Below are 22,345 nucleotides of genomic sequence, written 5' to 3' on the forward strand. Positions count from 1 at the left end.
CATCTTTAGAAGGCCTAAGGAGTCAGGCCTGCTCCCAGCTTGAGGGCGAACTTCCTGGGAACCATAGGATTTATTGGGAAGGTGGGCTCCTGTACAGTGAGCCCACAGAGTCTACTGAAGGTGACCATAGGAGGTTGGTGGTCCATCTTCAAGTCAGACCCTTCCTCCTACAACTGGCGCAGGAGGCCCCCCTTGCTGGTTACCTTGGGATCAGGAGAACCGAGCAAAGGTTATCCATGCATTTCTACTGACCCAAGATGGGGGTCCAGGTAGAAGGCCATTGTTGGAGTTGTGCCACTTGCCAGATCTCTAGTAAAAGTGACTCAACAATCCAGGCTCCATTGATGCCACTCCCTGTTGTGGGAGTGCCCTTTGAGAAGGAAGGGATTGACATTGTTGGTCCCCTTGACCCGCAGATATTGAAGACAGTGACTTCCAAGTGAGTTGCTCAAGCTTTACTTGGCATATTTACTAGGGTTGGCTTCCCTAAAGAAGTTGTGTCTGATAGAGGCAGCAACTTTATGTCGAAGTATATGCAAGCCATTTGGAAGGAGTGTGGGGTCACTTATAAGTTTTCATCTGCTTATCATCCTCAAACAAATGGCTTAGTTGAGCGGTTTACTAGAACTCTCAAGAGCATGATTGGGGCTCTGGGAGAACCCCAAATGAGAAAATGGTATCTCCTGTTACCATGATTACTCTTTGCTTACAGAGGGGTAACTCAAGAGGGGGTTGGCTTCAGCCACTTTGAGCTTCTTTTCAGGGGACCACTGGCCATAGTCAAGGAGGGATGGGAGCTCCCTACTCCTCCTGTAACTACCAATGTAGTAGACTATGTGCTGGGCCTAAGTAGGAGAATGGTCCTCCTGATGACTCAGGCCAGTGACAAGCTAAAGGCTAGCCAGGCATTGGTCAAACATTGGTATGAGCGGAAAGCATCACTTGCCCACTTTACCCCAGGCCAAGAAGTCCTGATCATGAACCCTATAAAGCCTCCAGCCATGCAGGATAAATGATCAAGCCCTTACTCAGTTGTGGAAAAGCTGGGTGAGGTCAACTATTTGGTGGACCTTAGAAGGCCTGGACAGGCCCCCAAAGTGGGGTACCTCAAGAGGGGGTTGGCTTCAGCCACTTTGAGCTTCTTTTCAGGGGACCACTGGCCATAGTCAAGGAGGGATGGGAGCTCCCTACTCCTCCTGTAACTACCAATGTAGTAGACTATGTGCTGGGCCTAAGTAGGAGAATGGTCCTCCTGATGACTCAGGCCAGTGACAAGCTAAAGGCTAGCCAGGCATTGGTCAAACATTGGTATGAGCGGAAAGCATCACTTGCCCACTTTACCCCAGGCCAAGAAGTCCTGATCATGAACCCTATAAAGCCTCCAGCCATGCAGGATAAATGATCAAGCCCTTACTCAGTTGTGGAAAAGCTGGGTGAGGTCAACTATTTGGTGGACCTTAGAAGGCCTGAACAGGCCCCCAAAGTGGTTCAGATAAATAGGCCGAAGGCTTTCATCCCTAGGATTGAAATAGTTGCACTGCTGCTGGCATCAGATATGGAAGAGGAGGAAACAGAACCTCTCCCTGACTTATTCCAGAATGGTCCTTCAGATGGCTCCATTGAGGGTGTCCAAGTAGCCCCTCACCTCACCAGACTTCTGACCAACAAGGAGAAGTAAGAACTTTGCTGAGGCAGTTCTCCTCCTTGTTCTCACTAACTCCAGGCTTGACACCTTGGTGCAAACATGATACAGACACTGGGGACAGTGTACCTACCAAAGGTAGGGGCCACAGAATGTCGGATAAGGTGAGATCCTACATTAAGGCTGAGGTCAACAAGATGTTGGATCTTGGGGTGATTGAGCCTTCCAGTAGTCCATGGTCCAGTCCTTTGGTTCTAGTGCCTAAAGCTGGTACTTCTGAACTCAGGTTATGTGTGGATTACAGGGCTCTGAATGCTGTACCAGGATAGATGTTCACCCCCTACCTAGAACTAATGAGCTGGTGGATAAGTTGGGTGCCTCCAAGTATCTCAGAACATTTGACCTCACTGCAGGGTATTGGAAAATAGCCCTAGCAGAGCATGCCAGGGAGAAGACAGCATTTTCAGCTCTAGAAGGCGTTTACCAGTTCAGGGTAATGCCCTTTGGGTTGAAACATGCACCTCCCACTTCCAGAGGCTTGTGAACCATGTTCTGAATGGGATAGATGAATTCTGCTTAGCATATCTGGATGATATAGCAGTCTTCAGTGTCACCTGGGAGGAACATGTGGAGCACCTTAGAATTGTTTTACAGGCTCTTCAGAAGGCCCACTTAACTATAAATGCCAGCAAGTGCCAGATTGGTCAAGGATCTGTGGTCTACCTTCGGCATGAAGTAGGTGGAGGGAGGACTCAGCCTCTACCCATTAAAGTACAAGTAGTACATGACTGGCCTACCCCCACTACCCAAACCCAGGTGAGAGCCTTCTTAAGTCTCACTGGGTACTATCAAAATTCTATGGCAGACTATGGCACCATAGCTGCCCCTCTGACTGCTCTCACCACTCCAAAGAAGCCTAAGACGGTCTCTTGGTCTGAGGAGTGTGAGAAGGCCTTCAATGGCTTAAAAGACTCCCTGTGCCAGCCCCTGTTCTCAGCGCCCCTGACTACAAACATGCTTTTATTGTGCAGACAGATGCCTCTGACACTGGGATAGGTGGTGTACTATCACTGATAGATGAGAAAGACAAGGAACGCCCGATTGGATTAATTAGTTGCCAGCTTAAGGAAAGAGAGCTCAGGTGGTCCACTGTGGAGAAAGAATGTTTCTCTGTCGTGTGGTCCCTAAAGAAGCTGAGGCCCTACCTCTATGGGACCTACTTCACTTTGCAAACTGACCACAAGCCCTTAAAGTGGCTGATGAACATGAAGGGAGAGAATCCAAAGTTGCTCAGGTGGTCCATAAGCCTGCAAGGATTTGACTTCACCATTGAGCACAGGCCAGTGTCCAACATACCAATGCTCATGGGTTGTCCAGAATGTTTAACCAACCTGAACATGAGGCCCATCCAGGGGTGGATTAGTTCCCCCTGCCCTTAGTTAGGGAGTGGTGAGTGTTGGGAAATATTTAATCTATGTTTAATTTTCCCTCCATTTGTGGACCCCCAAACTTTTTGCTTTTGTGTGGCTATCCTATCCTGACTTTTGCTAGTGGAGCACAGGCTTCAGCTTTTGCTCCCTTGTTATGGGGAAATTGACACGTCCTTCAGACTGTCAGTGCTGGGAAACTATGTTTCCAATTCTTGGTAACGTTTTAATAGTGCACAATGTACCTTCCGGTACATGTGCTGAGGTCCTTTTTGTTTTATGGCCCTAGACATCATCAAAGGATTTTTTGGTGATTATATTAGTGTGCCTGGGATGAACTGGTGGCAGCAGTTACTTTTCATAAGTGTTTTACTCGTTTTTACTGGATCACATTGTGTTTACTCTGTTTGGTTCAAGACTGTGGCCAGACCCGAAAATGGCAGAGCCACAAAGTCTTTTATTCTGTCCCATGGCCATTTTGTCCCATGCTTTCACCCAGATCCAGTAACCCAGGTTTTCCTTATTTGGGCATGCAGCCTCCCGCGAAAACTGATCTCTTTCGCAGGCTTCTGCATGTCACGTGTGTGCGCCAAGGAAGCGGGTTGGTATTGTCTGGTCCCAATCCACACTACTAGTGTCAGGATGTCTGGAGTGCCTGAATGACTGGGACCACCATGGGCCATGATTGGTCCGCATCTGGTATGCCTGCTTGAGAGTAGATCATCGATTGGAAGTCTTCAATTTTGGCACAAAGCTAATCTTGGATAAGAGAAGGGGCTCTGCATCCATTCCACGTCGATCACCCGAGTTCTCCCCAAACTACAGAAGGAATACAAGTATCCTGCATGAAGAAACAGACTTGTGAAACTGCCAGAGATGAATTGGAAGGTTTTGCTCCCCTTTGCCATCTGCTGTCCCATCGGACCCTGTTTTCTTCATCGATCAAGAAGGCCTGTCAGGGGGCTTGTGGGAACAACTACTCTCAGCGCCCCCTGCTTACCCACCAAATGAGCCCCTTTGGAAGTATTCCATGGCCATCCAGTGAACTGTCCAGCTCTACCTCAGGGTATCCCGCAGAATATGTGCCATCATGAATTGAAACCGGATACTTGGGACATTGCTTGCTTTTCGTCCTGTGCCCTCTCACGCCAAATCTCGCAGGCCTAGGTCCAGAATAAGGAGAGTGCGTAATGGCGCACAAATCTGTTGGTGATGGTCACTTTAGGTGTCTTGCTGGCCTGCTGTCCTGTGCCCTGAAGTCTGCTGTACTGGAATTTTCTTTGTATCTGCTTCAGAAGCTGGGAAAAGGCAACTGTCCCGTCACGGACGATCAGCTATCCCGCAGCCGCTGAGAGCCGAAGCACTGCAAAACTACGGGACTCGAACCTACTAGCGACCTATACTAAACTGGCAAAGTTTGGTCCGGACTGTGCCGAGGGTCAGTGAGTACTTGCATCACTTACTGGTGGCCCCGTGGCACAACCAATCTCTTTTATACGCACGAATATCCTTAAAAAAGTTTTTGCTTTTGGCTGGGTTAGCCTGCGGTCCCTAGCTATTCTCACCTTTGGAAACTGCTTTGCTGTCAAGGGCAAACCCTTCTCAAATAGTGGGAACCAGTTCTTCATCACCTCAAGCCCCTTCGTGACTCCTAAGAATCCCCCCTTTTTGTTCTGCCTGCGTGTTTGTGTGTTTTTATGCAAAACTGTACTGTTGAGCACAAGCCTCCCCACTTCCTGGGGCTGGACTCGAAAGTTAGGGAACAACTATGAAGAATTTTCTAATGCCCATAGTGTGTTAACTCACCCTTCTCTTTACAGGTTGTGGCTGTGTTTTACTCCTTTGTCGCATTAGGAAACGTATTGTATATATAGTAGAGCATTAGTGTGGTAACTGTTTTTATATAACTAAAGTTTACTTGTGTCCATTGGTCCGGTCTACTATAAATGTCTAGACATTTTTCATACACACTTGTCTAAGAATAATTTGTGGTTCGTTGCTGTGCATGGTCATTGTGGGCTTCTGATTACTCTCACCCCTCCTGAGATTTAGTCTTGACCATCTGCCAAGCTACCTAGTTTGGTCTGGCTTGTCCAGAAGGTTCCCCTGTTTCACTAAAACTAAGGTAGCCTCCTAAACCTCTGCCGACCAGGTCAGAGTTTAGAAATCCAATCCTCGTCTTGGGAGGATAGCTCAGGGGCAATGTGCTTGCCTTGGAAACAAGATGAAACGGAGCAACACAGGTTCAATCCCCGGGTCCGCGCTTACAAACCTCTGGGTATTAAGCGCGTTACAAATAACCTATCATATTATATCATATGATAACAGTAGATGAACCAAAACAAGGAGAACACCGCATCTCACCATCGACTGTCTCACCCCCACTCCTCATAGACTACTCTCCCAGGTGATCCTCCTGCACTGGTCCACCCCAAGGAACTGGATCCAGAAGCAATGGCTGTGCCCTGGCCACCCGGATGACAAGTCCCCGAGGACTAACGGGTGAGACACTGTTTGGTTTCTCATACTTCCTGGAGGGAAATTCTGTAACACAGCCCAGCCAGAGCTCCAGGATGGTCGGGGGTGATGTCCCTGGCCTTGGGCACCCGTCTCCCATTTGGGTCGACCATCCCCAAGCCCAGCCTGGAGCTCTGGCTAGGCTACGTTACACATTTCCATTCTGGGAAGAATGGGGACCCTGCCGGGGCTTTCCAGAACTGCAGCTGGACTTGGGGATTATCGGCCCACATGGGAGACAGGTGCGCAGGACCAGACACATCACCTCAGACCATCCTGGAATTCTGGCTGGCCTGCATTACAGCATTTTCCTCCGGGAAAGGACAGGGACCATGCCGGGGCTCCCTGGAACCACTGCTGGGCTTGGGGACAGTCAACCCACATGGGAGACAGCCACCCAAGGACATGGACATCACCCCCGACCATTCTGGAGCTCTGTCTGGCTTGTGTTACAGCTTTTCCCCACCAGGGACCCCCCAGCAGTGTGCCAATCCCTCCCAGAGGGAAAAGCTGGAAAGCAGCCCAGCCAGATCTCCAGGACAGTTAGGGGTGATCTCCCCAGCCTTGGGCATTCGTTTCCCATATGGGTCTACCGTCCCCAAGCCCAGCGGCAGTCCCAGGGAGCCCTGGCAGGGTCCCCATCCCTTCCCAGAGAGAAATTCTGTAACACAGCCCAGCCAGAGCACCAGGATGGTGGGGGCGATGTCCCTGGCCTTGGGTACCTCTCTCCCATGTGGGTTGACCATCCCCAAGCCCAGCCTGTAGCTCTGGCTGGGCTGCGTTACAGATTTTCTCTCTGCAGAAGAATGGGGACCCTGACGGGGCTCTGCGGAACTGCCGCTGGACTTGGGGACAATCGACCCACATGGGAGACAGGAGCCCAAGGACGGAGACATCCCCTCCGACCATCTTAGAATTCTGGCTGGCCTGCGTTATAGCTTTTCCCTCCGAGAAAGGACCGGGAAAGGACGGGGACCCTCTCGAGCAACCCCATAACTACTGCTGGGCTTGGTGGACCGTCAACCCACATGGGAGACAGTCGCCTAAGGCCAGGGACATCACCCTCAACCATCCTGGAGTGCTGGCTGGGCTGCGTTACAAAATTTCCCTCGGGAAGAGATGGGGACCCTGCTGGGGCTCCCTGGGACTGCCGCTGCTCTTGGGGATGGTTGCCCCACATGGTAGACATACGCTCAAGGCCAGGGACATTACCCCCCGGCTTTCCTGGAATTCTGGCTAGCATGCCTTACAGCTTTTCCCTCTGGGAAAGGACGGGGACCCTGCCAGGGCTCCCTGGAACCGCTGCTGGGCTTGGGGACAGTCAAACCACATGGGGGACAGCCACCCAAGGCCAGGGACATTACCACCTGACCATCCTCCTGGAGCGCTAGCTAGGCTGCGTTACAGAATTTCCCTTGGGAAGGGATGGGAACCCTGCCGGGGCAACCTGTAACCGCTGCTGGGCTTGGTGGACCGTCAACCCACATGGGAGACAGTCGCCTAAGGCCAGGGACATCACCCCCAACCATCCTGGAGCACTGGCTGGGCTGCGTTACAGAATTTCCCTCGGGGAAGGGATGGGGACCCTGCTGGGACTCCGTGGAACTGCCGCTGCTCTTGGGGATATGATGATATGATATGATATGATGGGTTATTTATAACACGCTTAATACCCAGAGGTTTCTAAGCATGGACCCGGGGATCGAACCTGTGTTGCTCCGTGTCGTCTTGCTTCCAAGGCGAGCACATTGCCACTGAGCTATTCTCCCGAGACTGATGGTTGCCCCACATGGGAGACAGCCGCCCAAGGCCAGGGACATTATCCCTGACCTTCCTGGAATTCTGACTGGCCTGCCTTACAGCCTGAAGACAGCGCTGGAGTCCAAAATTGATGCAGTGAGCATAGATGTTAACTTGCTGCAGCAGGATGTAAGGTCACTTGAAGAGCGCACGGGGACACCAGAAAAGGAAATGAAAGGCAATGCGGACACGTGCACGACTAATGCGAAGGACATTTGCGTGCTGCAACAACAGGTGCGCAATCTGGAGAACAGAGCAGAAGAGGCAGAGGGACGGGCCCGGAAAAACAACATGCGCATAATAGGGCACCCAGAGGGGGAGGAGGGTGCCGCCCCGACGAATTATGTGGAAAACATGTTGCTGCAGGAGATTACAGACGGAGCACTGAGCCAAGGCTTCGTAGTGGAGTGGGCGCACAGAACCAAGGCAAGAAGACCACCACTGGGAGCCCCACCGCGGCCCATCATTGCCAAGATCTTAAACTAGAAAGACAGGTAGAAGGTCGTAGAGCACTTCTGCAAGGGAGGAACAATAAGCAGAGCATCAGCAACTATCACTACATACCCGGACTACACACTCTTGGTGCAGAGACGCCTAAACTATGTCGCTGTGAAAAGGAGGATGCGGGTAGCAGGCTACAAGTACATGCTGATGTATCCGGCAAGGATGAAAGTGTTCCTGAAGAATAAAGCTTTGTTATTTGAATCACTGGAGGATGTGTCGGCATGACTGGATTCATGGAACTGTCCGATTGAGGAGGATGCTCAGAAGGGCAGTGGATCTGTGGAATGAACCAGACATATGCACGTGCCAAGCTGATGCTTAGTGAGTCCTTTGAGAGATAAGTACGGCACAAACGTTGACATTGGGACTGTGTTATAGTTGTTTGATGCATGGTGTTAGCGTATTATAGGAGGCACTATACCAGGAGACTCACTACCAACCCCCCAAGTAGTTTAGGTGGGATTCTGTTAGTGCGGTGCATCGGTGAGACCGAGAAAGGGGCTAGATGCGGGAGAGCCTGAGATCCAGGAATGGAGCTGGGCAACAAGTTTGGGGAGTTAGAGGGAGGGTCGGGGAGGGACAAAAGTTGGGGTTGGGAAGGGGGTGGGCGAGCTTAAATCCATGCGCTGCTGTGCATGATGCAGAAAATAAGGGAAGATGGAAGTGGGACTGGGTATGGATGAAAGATGGGAGAGCTTAAGATAGTAACCTGGAATGTTAGGGGACTAAACAGTTACTTGAAGAGGAATAAGATCATGATGTACTTAAGGAGGCAGAAAATAGATATCGCCCTATTACAGGAAACCCATCTCACTAAAGAAAAGCAGGAGGTAATAAAGAAAAAATGGAAGGGGACCACTGTAGGGGTAACATATTCGGCATACGCTAGAGGGGTAATTAACTGGGTAGCTCCACATGTCCCCTTCCAGCTACTGCAGTCCATAGTGGAGTCTGACGGGAGGATGGTAGTGATACGGGGATTGTTAGAAAATAGAGAATTGTGTGTCATCAACACATACGCCCTGAACCAAAATACAGTGGCCTATTTTAAGACCTGATATAGTAGAATTAGCCCATACCTGGGGCGGGCGGTTATGTGGGGTGGGGACTTTAACTGCACATTGGACCCCAGGATGGATAGGTCAGACGGGAAATGGGATAAACCCACCCTGCAGCCAAAACTTTGAGGACCCTACTAGGGGACTTTAAGCTGGAAGATATATGGAGGTTACACCACCCACAGGATAGATATTACTTGCATTATTCGGCCCCACATAATTTATATACACGGCTAGACTATATGGTTGCTTCTCCTGAGATGATGGGCGAGATAGTGAGGTCTGAATATAAAGCGAGGGTCCTCTCGGACCACTCGCCACTGGTCTTAGAATGGCAATATTTGCCCCCTAGAGCTAGGATCCCCACATGGCGGCTCAAGGCCGGACCATTGAAAGACACAGTGTTTAGAGGGGACCTGAGGAAGGAAATTGTAGAATATTTCGAAAATAACACTGGAAGTGTAGAATTGGCGGGCAGCCTATGGGAGGCATTTAAGGTGGTGATGAGAGGAGCGGCTATAGCTAAATCTAAAGGGCTACAAGGAGGTATACTGCAGGAGCTGCAGAGGGCAGAGGCGAAACTAGAGGCCGTCATGCGCAGAGGAGATGACTCCCTGGAAGATGCTGAAACCGTAAATAAATTACAACAAGAATGCAGAGGGCACTGGGAGAGATTATGTAACTGTCACGATGCCTGCCCCCGGAAAGCCAGACCAGGTCCAGCAACCCCGGAAGCAGGCATCATGCCACTGGAAGCATGCCCAAAAACCCCAGTTAGGGGCTCTTTGGCTACAGTCCTGGCGCCTATGGCGCCAGGCTCATAAGAATAAAGTCAGTCCTGGCGCCATGGGCGCCAGGCTCATTACAGAAATCTTACCTGTTGCAGACCATGCTGCATACCTACCTGATGTAGACCATGCTGCACGAAGCCACAAGCCAAATGAGGCTTAAAGGGACTACTTTACCTCAGGGACTCCTTTCCTTTCGGGTGGGGCTGTGGAAGAATACTTACCTGGGACTTCTTCCAAGGCTATTTAAGCCACACCCGGACAGCCACACGTGCTTCGCGTTATTCTGCTTGCTGCAGCGTAACGCTCACTGTGTCTTCAGCAGCTCCAGTCTTCAGCCACGCCCGCTTCAGCCCTGGAACACCTGGAACAAGAAAAGGAGAAGGAGAAGAGGTCAGAACAAAACCCTTACCTGAATCCTTGATCCAGCACATCGTCGATCTGGAAGAGAGAAGCCTTCTCAGGTGTATTGCCACACACCTCGCAGAGCCGCGCTGAACTCACCATCCGGGGCTGCATTCCTTTACTCCATCGCAAATCCAGCATCTCCAGGCCATTCTTCAACACCTGGGGGAGACAAGAACAGATAGGTGAGCAAGGGCAATACAAACCACCCCCAAAGACTTACCTGATTTACCACAGGGGGGTACTCACCTCATCTCGGGTCGGCGTGGTCAATTCTGCATCACTGCCGCACCCCGGCCCCTAAGGGGAAAAACAAGGACAATACAAATCACCCCCAAAGACTTACCTGATTACCACAGGGGGGTACTCACCTCATCTCTGGTCGGCGCAGTCAATTCCGCATCCCCGCCGCACCCCGGCCCCTAAGGGGAAAAAACAAGGACAATACAACCTACCCCCAAAGACTTACCTGATTTACCACAGGGGGGTACTCACCTCATTTCGGGTCGGCGCAGTTAATTCTGCATCATCGCTGTACCCCGGCCCCAAAGGGGAGAACCACAATAGACTTACCAGGATCTTACCAATTGCCACTTGGAACTCTTCTGGTGGTTTAAATCCGCAACCTGCAAGGAATCTGGCAGAGTGAAGATCAGACTTTTGAACTCTTACGAACAATTGGACTTAGAGTCAATACTGGAACTCACCAATTCCTCCACGCCAGTGAAGTAACTGGTCGTCTATGCGCCCCTGCGCTCGACGCAGGATGGAGAGCTCATCTTTCCAAATCTTCAGGTGAGATTTAGAGGGAACTTCAGGAGTGTTCTGTGGGCAGACAAGGGGAGTGGGAAGGCGGGTTAACGCTCAGATTACGGGAGGTTAATTCCCTTTCTCCATTGCAGAAAGATATTCGTACAAATCCAACAAACGAAGCTAAGTGGGTCTGTCCAGTCTGTCATCTCGGTTCTACGTGTTACTCTGGTGGAAGCAACAGCGGGCCTGTCCAGATCGACGCCCCCGTGGGAATCAGGTGAGCGTAACAGTAACTTGAATTACAAGAAATACATAGAGAGGCAGCACACGGGAGCAGACAAGCCGGGGAGGTTGCTAGCGTGGTTGTATAAAAATGAGACATCCAGACCAACGATCAGAGCAACACAGGGGGAGAGCGGACAAATACTTGACACCCAAGAGGGTGTGAATGGATGGGTCCTTGAGTTCTATAAACAAATATATGGAGACGTAGAAGGGGGAGAATGGCGTGAGATGGTTGAAACACTGGCAGATATTGGCCTACCTAAATTGAGTGCCCAATAGAGTGAGACCCTGGATGCTCCAATCACATTGGAGGAACTAGAAGGGGTGATCGAGCAATTGCCCACTAGTAAGGCCCCAGGAGCCGATGGAATCCCCAGTGAGTTTTACAAAACGTATAAGATGGAAGTGCTCCCCCCACGCTGCTAGCAATGGTAAATGAAGCATTTGAAACAGGTACATTGCCAGAATCCCTGAGAGAGGCGATCATCATCCCGCTTCTCAAGCCCAGTAAGCCGAGCATGGATTGCGGGTCGTACAGACCGCTATCCATGCTAAACAAACAGCAAGATACTCACGGCTGTGTTGGCAAACAGACTGAGACAGGTCATAAGCAGACTTATACAACCTGACCAGACCGGATATGTACCGCACAGAAGCATATCTGACAATCTCAGAAGGCTACACCGTGTCATTGAACAAACAGAAGGAGACTCGCACGAAGTTGCAATTGTCTCATTAGATGCGGTGAAGGCCTTCCATTCAGTCAAATGGCCTTGGCTGATGGCAGCCCTGAAAGAATATGGAATAGGGCCCGGATATAGGTGGGTGAAACTATTGTACAGCACGCCACTAGCCAGAGTCAAGACGGGGGCAATCATTTCAGAGAGGTGTCAATTTAGTAGGGGCACCATACAGGGTTGCCCCTGGTCCCGATGCTGTACATTCCTGCACTGGAACCCTTAGCTATATACCTGAGACAACAATATGAGGAGGTGGGAATCTTCACGAAAGGTGGGCCACACTGAATATCATTGTATGCTGATGATATGCTGTTATACTTGAGGTACCCTGAGGAAAACCTGCAATACATCTTAGAAGTGATGGAGCGATTTGCGTTGCTCTCTGGCATTGCAGTGAATCAGAAGAAGTTGTGCATATTCCTCTAGGGAGATATAAAGGGATTCTGCGGGAACTGTTACGCTCACCTGATATCTCCGGGGGCGCCTGGAAAGCTCTGAGGTCTGGAGCCCTAGATAAGTAGTTGCCCAATGTGGAAATAATGAATCTGAAATACAGGAGGGAGGATTTGTAATAACTGTCTTTAGTGGGTGAATCTCCCACCTCCCTCAAACCGATCCCCTTCCCACCGAGTCTTTGTCACCTTAATTTCGAGTATGGTGAGCTATCCGTCCTGCGTTTCTTGTGCAAGGGCACTTAGCGGTTGCTGGCGCTCCGACTGAGTTACTTCGCTGGTGCAGTGTGCCTTCCTTCGGGTGCAGGCCTGCTGTGACCCCAAGTCTGCTGTAGACAGGTAGGTTTGATGTTTTATCAGTCTTTGTCTGCTCTTATATGGTGGTTTGCAGAAGTTTCATTAATGTCTTTATTTCCTTCGTTACAGGTGTGAAAGTCTTTTGGTGCTGGCGTGCTGGGTGGAGATGCATGCTTTCGGTAAGAGAAAGCGCGAAGCGCAGCGTTCTTTTATTTTCTATTTAAAGCTAACCTGTGTTCTCTTCTTCTTCTCCTCACAGACCACTGTGGAGCTATGAGTGGACGAGAGAACGATGAAACCTGGGCCCAGGAATCCGTTAAGGTAAGTAATGCATAGAGCGCAACGCGTTTGTTAAATGTTGAAAGCGAACCTGAATATTTCTCCCTTTCCCTTGCAGGATGCTGCTGTGGTGTTCTGGATGGAAGCGCAACGTAGCGCGACAGAATTCAGGAAAGAATAATGAAATTCGATGTTCTGAAATCGCGTGCGTTTTAATATTATTCCTTTTCTTGTTATTTCATGGTGCAATGTTCGAGCGGAGGCTGCGACAGCGGATTGCAGGAATTCCTCAAGCTAGTACTCACAGGTGAGTGATGTTGATGCTCTTCTTCTCTCTTTTCCCACAGGTTGCTGTTTTCCAGCGAGGGATGGTTGAGATGCTGGATGCTGGATTGTGTACTCACAGGTAAGGCAGAGTAATCTGGTTCTTGTTCTTGCAGGACTGCAGGGAGCTGCTGAAGACCAGGAGCTGAACACGGTGAGCGTCACGCTGCTAGATGCAGAATAACGCAAGCGTGTTCTGCTGTTTGGGTGTGGTTTAAATAGCCCAGGTAAAGTAGTTCCAGGCAAAGTAGTCCCAGGCCCAGCCACACCCAAAGCACTAGACCGCATGGCTTGGTTCTAAAGAACTGAGCTATGCGGTGGCCTCCATGTTGGATTTAATGTTCCCATGTTTATAATTGAAAGCAAACCTGCTATGTGTCTTCCTTACAGCATATGAGCCTGGTGCCAGAGGCGCCAGGACTGGCTCCAGGAGCCCTTTTGCTGAAGTTTTAAGGCCCTTAGGGCTATTGTGGGTGCTTGCTTATGGCACAACTTGTGGCCCTGTCATGATGCCTACCTCCAAGGAGCCAGGTCCGCATTCCCCCCAGGGAAGTTCCAGCGGGCCCAAGCTGGGGCCCTTTGGACGCAGTCCTGGCGCCTTAGGCGCCAGGCTCATGTTGGACCCCAGTCCTGGCGCCTTAGGCGCCAGGCTCATAAAGCTGGACATGTGTTCAAGTGTTTTTATGTGCACTTACCTGATGCAGACCATGCTGCTACATCCAGGCCCTCTTGAGGCCTGAATGGGACTACTTTACCTGTGGGACTACTTTCCACCCGGGTCTGGTCGGGGAAGGATACATACCTGATCAGTGGAAGGATACATACCTTGAACTTCTTCCAAAGCTATTTAAACCCCACCCGAACAGCCACACGTGCTTCGCGTTGTTCTGCACCTAGCAGCTGGACGCTCACCATGTCAGCTCCTGCTTCTGGACTTCAGCCACGCCTGTCAGCATCCTGGGACACCTGCAAAGGGTGATAAGAAGATAATTGGAGAGGAAGAAGGCCTTACCTGCTAAACCTGCATCACGGAGACATCTCACCGACGATCCTGAAAAGGAAGACATCATTTTTAAAAGCATTTCGCTCCGATCGCTGCAGCGCTGCATTTCACTCACCTTTCTTGGGCCCCTCCATCTTCAGCAGCGATCATCCGGATTCGCAGCCACTTCCCAGAGCCTAGAGAGAAAAAGACAAGAACACAAGGTGAGAGAAGGAAGGGAATAGGAAAAGCTCAGTTTCCTTCTAAGACTTACCTGTTGGGTCATTTCCATTTCATTTCGGGTCTTGCTGCTTCCAGGCATTTTCCGGACCCCGGCCCCTATGGGGAAAAAAGGCAAAGACATTAGATGAGCGAATGCAAAAACATTACCAGATCTTTACTGGAACTGCACTTTTCACTTCGGGTCGGCGCCATATCTCCGGCATTCCGAACCCCGGCCCCTATGGGGAAAAGACATCAACATTAGCGCTTTGTTGCAAGAAGTCTCCAAAGGAATGTTCTTTCATCACCTGAAAAAGACAATGAACATTATAATTTAAAGCTTGAACGTTTGAACTTGCAACAGAACTTTTACAGCGCCTTACCAGTATAATCAACCTTACCTGAACTCCCATCCAACCTCAATCCAGTGAAGTAACTGGGTTCAACACGCCCCTGCGTCAGAAGCAGGATGGAGAGCTCGTCCTTTCAGACCTTAAGGTGAGACTTCACGGGGGATCGTGGAAAGGTATCGAGGAGGGTTGGAAGGAAGTGGGAGGCTCGAGCATTATTCCGCCAGATTGTAATACTCCCTTTTCACGTACAGGAGGATATTCCTGCGAGCCAGATTAGCCAGAGTAGAGGGGCCCGTCCTATCCATCTTCAGAGCCCTGCACTTCACCATTGAAGAGGCATCAGCACTCGAAACCAGGCCAGCGCCCCCATGGGAGTCAGGTGAGCGTGACAGCCCTTAATAGTGGTCATGACAGCACCTCCCCCCCAAAGCCCCTCCCAGGGTATTCTTTCTGTCTGGTTTGGTGGGGTGATTCCGGTAAAATCGCTTAATCAAACACGATGCATAGATATGCTCACTTGGTTCCCATGTTCTGTCTTGAGGCCCGTACCCTTTCCAATCCACTAAATAGTATCATTTGGATCTTGTACGTTTTGAGTCCAGGATGTCTTTAACTTAAAATTCAGGCTCTCCATCAACCAGCACTGGTTTTGGTGGTGTCTTGACTCGGGTCCTGGGCTGAACAGGTTTTATAAGTGATACGTGGAACACCGGATGAATTTGCATGCTTGGTGGTAAGGCCAATTTGACGGCCACTGGATTAATCACTGATTTGATGGTGTAGGGTCCTAGATACCTTGGACGAAAGGTCTGGGTTCCTTTTATGGGCACATGTTTTGATGCTAACCAGACGTCGTCCACAACTTGGTAATCAGGAGCTTCCCTTCGATGTTCGTCAGAAAATGTATTTTGTCTTTCTTTGGCTTGCTGTAATTGTTCGGTTGCCTTTCTAAAGGCCTGAGTTATACTTGTGTGCAAGGTCTTGACCGCTGGCATTTCCAAGGCCGGGGCGGAATCTAGTTCAGAGGTACGTGGGTGTCTCCCATATATTGTGTAGAAAGGGCTTTGTCCTGTGCTGGCATGTATGGAGTTGTTGTATGCATATTCCGCTATCCATAATAAGTCCTTCCAACTCTCTTCCACTTGGTGTAGCATGCAACGTAGATATTGTTCTAATTTCTGGTTTGTTCTTTCTGTTTGTCCATCGGTTTGAGGGCGATGGCTAGTAGATAATCGAATGTCGATTTGTGCCATTGTACAACATTTCTTCCAGAAATTAGACACGAATTGACTTCATCAATCTGAGATCAGGATTGATGGAAAACCATGCAATTTTATAATCTGTTCAAGAAATACCTTAGCCAAACTGGTCAAGTTAGGAAGTCCTTTGAACAGAATGAAATGTGCCATTTTGGAGAACAGGTCTACCACCACTAGGATGGTGTCAAATCCTTGACTGGGGGTAGGTCTGTAATAAAATCAAGGGGGAGAGTATGCCAGGGAGCCGATGGAATATCCAGTGGTTGTAGAAGGCCAGATGGTTTCTGCTTTTGAGATTTGTTCTGTGCACATACCCCACAAGATAGAATGAATTGAGCAATGTCTTTACGCAAGGTTGGCCACCATTAATTTTGCTTATTCTTGGCTAGAGTCTTAGCAATTTCGGGATGGCCCTCAATCAGGGAATCATGATAATCAGATATGACCAACTCTTGCAGTTCTTTATTTGGTAGATATAGTCGCCCTCTGAAGTAGGGTAATCCATCCAGCACTGTATGATGTTCACATCGGGTGTTCCATTTTTGTAAGGCCCCAGGGTTCATTAAGAGTTGAATCTTATCTTGAAGTTCGCTTAGAGTCAGTGTGGTAGTAAGTGCCAATAATTTGTCACTTGGAATGATGGCAATAGGGTCCGGGGTAATGTTTGTTTTTTCTTCAACCCCTGTGCGAGATAAGGCATCTTCCTTACCATTCCAAACTCCTGGTCGGCATGTGATTACGTAATCATACTCTGCGAAGAATAAAGCCCAATCGCAGTTGTCGTGACGTTTGAGCCTTTGCTGACTTTAGGTATTGAAGGTTCCGATGATCTGTGATTACTGTGATGGTATATCTGGCACCTAATAGATACTGCCGCCAGGCTTTAAAGGCTGATTTTATTGCTAACAGTTATTTGTCTGTGATGGCATAGTTAAGTTCTGGTGGTGAGAATTTACGTGACCAAAAGGCCACGGGATGCAATTGGCCCGTTTCTGGATCTCGTTGAGAGAGAACGGCTCCCATAGCCACGCTGGAGGCATCTGTTTCCACTACATAGGGGAGGTCTGGGCGAGGATGTCGTAATATCGGCGCAGAGGTGAATCTTCTCTTAAGTTCCTAAAAGGCCTGTTCCGCTTCTTCGGTCCATTGGAATTTCTTGTTGTTTTTTTGTAGTAACAAAGTGATTGGATGCACTATCTGTGAGAAACCTGGGATGAAATGGCGATAAAAATTTGCAAAGCTGAGCATGCTTTGAATTCCTTTGAGGGATGAAGGTGACGGCCAATTAAGGGTGGCCTCTACTTTGTGCATATCCATCCTGACTCCTTTTGGTGTGAGGACAAAACCGAGGAACTCAACCTCAGTGACATGGAAGGAACATTTTTCGAGTTTTGCGTACAGTTTGTGCTGGTGAAGTTTTGCAAGGACTGAGCGAACATCTTTGATGTGATCTTGTTCAGAGGAAGAGTACACCAGGATGTCATCAATATAGACCAGGGCACAGACATCGATTAATTCTCGTAATACGTCATTCATAAAATACTGAAATGCCGCGCGAGCGTTGCAAAGCCCAAAAGTCATTAACTGATATTCATACAGGCCATACTTTGTGCCAAATGCGGTTTCCCATTCATCCCCTTTTGTCACACGTACGAGGTGATATGCTCCCCTAAGGTCTAATTTGGTGTAGATTGTGGCATCCTGGACTTGGTCCAGAAGTTCCGGGATAATAGGCAGAGGATAGCGTTTTTTTACCGTGATTTCATTAAGTGCGCGGTAGTCGATATAAGTTCTCAAATCTCCTTCCTTCTTTGGTATGAAGAATAAGGGGGTGGCTGCCGGTGACTTAGACGGACGGATAAACCCATTTGCCAGGTATTGGTCCAGGTAGGACTTCAAGTGGAGATTTTCGGTTTCAGTGAGCGCATAAATTCGACCACACGGAATTTGTGAGCCAGTTATAAGGTCGATCTGACAATCGTAGGGTCTATGTGCTGGTAAAGTGTTAGCCTGTTCCTTCTGAAAAACATCCAGAAAATGTTGATATTCTCTTGGTAAGTTATCCGTTGCTCCCTCAACCACCGACGCTATTCCTTTAACAGATATTTTTGGATTTGATTGTGTATTAGTTTTTGGGTAGCAAGTGCTAGCACATTCATCAGAAAAGGCCAATCTCTTTGCCCACCAATCTATGTTAGGATTGTGAGTTATTAACCATGGCATCCCTAAAATCAACCGGAATTGAGGGGCTTTAATGAGGTCAAATGCGATAGCTTCTTGATGTCCATCCTGACACATAAAAGTTAATTCTTTTGTGCATTGGTTTACTGAACCAGAGGCTATTTCTGTACCATCAACAGTAGTTACCTTTTCGGTTGTTGATGTTGTGAATAGGGGAAGCCCCATTTCAACTGCCAGATCTTGATCTATGTAATTTCCAACTGCTCCGCTGTCCATATATGCTTCTATGGCTTGCATCTGCGACGGCCGATGATGATTAATCAAGATTACTGGTAGAGCAAAATGTGAGGTCTGTGACTCATCCTTCTCACTCGACAAACTGACCTCTACGCTTGCCGGGCCTGGTAGTTTTCCGACTCCTTCCTATCATCTTCTTTCTCTGTAGCGCCTACTGCCTTCCTTGGAGGTTTCACTGGACATTCTTTGAGGAAGTGACCTGATTTACCGCAGTACAGGCATAAATGTAGCTGCCTTCTTTTGTCTCTTTCAATCTTGATTAAAGGGGGTCGCACTCCCCCGATCTGCATGGGTTCTGTAGTATTGTCTGGTGAAGGTTGAACACTGTCTTTTGAGTGAACGTACACAGCATGGTTTTCAAATCTATTTCGATCTGTTCGATCCTGCAATCTATGATCCATCTGCACCACAAGATTAATAAATTCTGCACAGTCTTTAGGTGGGTCTACCACTTGAGGAAGGACATCCTTCAGGTCTCCTCGTAGGCCCTGGTGAAACAATGTGGTGCTTTTCTCTTCAGCCCATCCTGCTTCAACGACAAGTATATTAAAAGCGGCAATATAAGTCAGCAAATCTTGATTTCCTTGACGGAGGGACAGGAGTTCGTTATCTAAAGCTTGCCCATACAAGTGTCAAGCAAATAGTTTTCCATCTCCTGTTGAAGACCCCTGAAATCCTGCAGTAATGGGTCATCTTGGCTCACTAAAGGTACTGACCAGTCCGCAGCACTGCCACTCAAATATGATAAAATGAAGGCCACCCTTGACTGGTCATTTGGGAAGGCCCCAGGTCTACAAAGAAAATGAAGACGGCACTGGTTCATGAATGTTGCGTATTTTTTGGGGTCTCCATTAAATCGCTGCGGTGGTGCCAGAGGTACTGCTCCCGACAGCGTGATCTGTACTGGGTTGACTGATGATGGTGTTCAAAGTGGTGGGGCAAATCCGGGCAATGAAGCCTGCCCAGCCTGTGATTGTAGTAGTTGTTTGCTTAGCTCATCAGTACAGTCTTTCGTGGCTATCAATTCCCTTCAAAGCATTGGTTTCCTGCCGGGCTGAATGTACCTCAGCACGTAATTGTCCCAAAAGCTGAGCTAACTGGTCGGTTTCAGATGTCTCCATGACGCCCAGGTGGATAAGGTGTAACTCTTTGCATTCTGTTACGCTCACCTGATATCCCCGGGGTCGTCTGGAAAGCTCTGAGGTCTGGAACCCTGGATAAGTAGTTGCCCAACGTGGAAATAATGAATCTGCAATACAGGAGGGAGGATTTGTAATAACTGTCTTTAGTGGGTGAATCTCCCACCTCCCTCAAACCGATCCCCCTCCCACCGAGCCTTTCTCACCTTATTTTCGAGTATGGTGAGCTATCTGTCCCGCGTTTCTTGTGCAGGGGCGCTTAGCAGTTGCTGGCGCTCCGACCGAGTTACTTCACTGGTGCAGTGCGCCTTCCTTCGGGTCCAGGCCTGCTGTGACCCCAAGTCTGCTGTAGACAGGTAGGTTTGATGTTTTATCAGTCTTTGTCTGCTCCTATATGGTGGTTTGCAGAAGTTTCATTAATGTCTTTATTTCCTTCTTTACAGGTGTGAAAGTCTTTTGGTGCTGGCGTGCCGGATGGAGATGCACGCATTAGGTAAGAGAAAGCGTGTTTGATTTTTCTTTTTTCTGGTTTTGTTGATTGGATGTTGTAAAAATAATAACAATTGTTTTATAAAAAAAATATATATATCTTAACGCTTAGAAACTAAGAATGTGCCCTATACATAATAACAAATGTACATAATTCTTCAGGGCTCTCAGCAAATATTGATCCATGGTAGCTCAGAACAAACTATAATGTAAACATAGTTTATACTAAATGGAAGCATGGATGAATGGGTTAGCCCATGCTAACTAACCAAATAAATGCAGATTGACAAACGGTCCTTTTTAGCATGTGCTAAGCCATTCTAGGATAGTAATACTGGACAGTAGTGTGGACATCAGTCAATGACATCAAGCAAGTAACATAACAAGTGCCAGTCAAAACATGGATATAAAGAAGCAAGTAGTGTAGCTAGATACTCAGGCATACTAAGGTAGTAACATATACATTTCAATAGTGCTACTGAGACAGTAATACCATTGAAAAAGCATAGTGACACTCAGTACTGCCCTGGAGAGAGAAGGCAAACCTTTGGCAATTTACCATGATACATAGCATGGATACTAAGCAAGCTGTGGAGCACTCTATACATAGACAGCATCATAGGATTACTGCAAGCACTGCAAAAGTGACAAAAAGTTGGTGCATTTATTTTATTAACCTGAAAACATTGCTCTAAATGATCCATATACAGATTACTATGTATCAACCTGGTGCTCAAAATGCGGAATATCAAGCATGTGTGTTTTTAATCAAGCGTGTGTACTCAAAAAGAAAACATAATATAGCATAGCATAGCAGGTGAGATGGACGTGGGCAACAGTTTTCTGAGTTGGTTTTTGCATTCTCTCATACACAAGAGACAGTTCTTGTCATTTTCCACAGTCATTAGCAGACCAAGTATAACATATGTCTGGCTGACCATGCCCCTCCTGGACCTGATCATTTCTGTAGCAAAAGTGTCCAAAATCCTCACATCTGCGCAACTCAAACATGGGCATAGTTTCAGTGCCCATTAGGAAGCCTCCCTGACATAGGCTCTAGAAGTTTATCCATGGGTGGCACTTTACCACATGTCTTTCCTCAATTTCAATCTTCTGTTCCCTGTCCCCCTCTGTTTCCAAGTGTCTTCAAGCGTCTTTGGGCAGAATGGAGAGAACAATTGTATCGTGGCACTCTGGCACAGAGTGATCTCTGAACAATTCAGAAAATGCAGATCTCAACAGACTCTCATGTTGCTCAAAACAAGGATCAGTATTTCTTCTCAATGAAAGCACACCAGGGTACGTATTAAGCACGTATTTCTCCATCCCCTAACCCCTCCCTCTATCCATTTTAGGGCCGAGGCAAAGGTAAATATTTCAAATGTGTAACATGGATCCAGATTCTTTCTCTTGCCGTCTATGCGAATAGCTTGTATAACTTACTCGTGAATAAAATGTCCACTTCTTAACACATCATGGAATTCTCTTCATTTGCAGGCATTTTCTACTAGGCAGCCTCTGTCAGCCTGGGAATCAAGCCAGCAGCTTCATTCTGTGTACTTCTCAAAGCGCAGCGGTTATCATGCTTGGACTCTAAGGCATCAAAGCATTCCACAGTGCTGCTGTACTCGGCAACATCGCTTGGAACGGATATTCAGTACTAGGCCAGTCTGTATGCATAGGCCAGTCTGTATCAGTAGGCCAGTCTTCCCGCATCAGATGTATCTCAAGAAACCAAGAAGCAAATACAGTATCAGGGATGGCATATGTTATCAAACTGTTTTCAAACAAGGCAAAGCCATTACTTATTTCATTTCACTGCATTATACTGCCCATCACAATTTAATACAAGGTGAAACCTGTTTTAGTATCTGTCAGAGACAGCAATGCTAGGATCTCAGTGTCAGACCATTCCAATTCAACGTGTACTAGTTCAGGAACTGACAAAGGTGTGTCATAATTCGAGCTGATGTGACATGTTGTTCCTGTAAATAAAACATTAACTGAGTGAGGCACCATGGCTTCACTTTCTTTGCTTGATGCATCTGCTGTAGTTACCGCTCTAAGACATTCAGGTAGCACAAAGCCAACAGGACCTAGTGTAAAGGAAAAATATCCCCATGCACATCCATCTTTCACATAAACAAATACA

Source organism: Ambystoma mexicanum, chromosome 5p, assembly GCF_040938575.1.
Source record: "Ambystoma mexicanum isolate Mex_15411 chromosome 5p, UKY_AmexF1_1, whole genome shotgun sequence".
Classification (NCBI taxonomy): Eukaryota; Metazoa; Chordata; class Amphibia; order Caudata; family Ambystomatidae; genus Ambystoma; species Ambystoma mexicanum.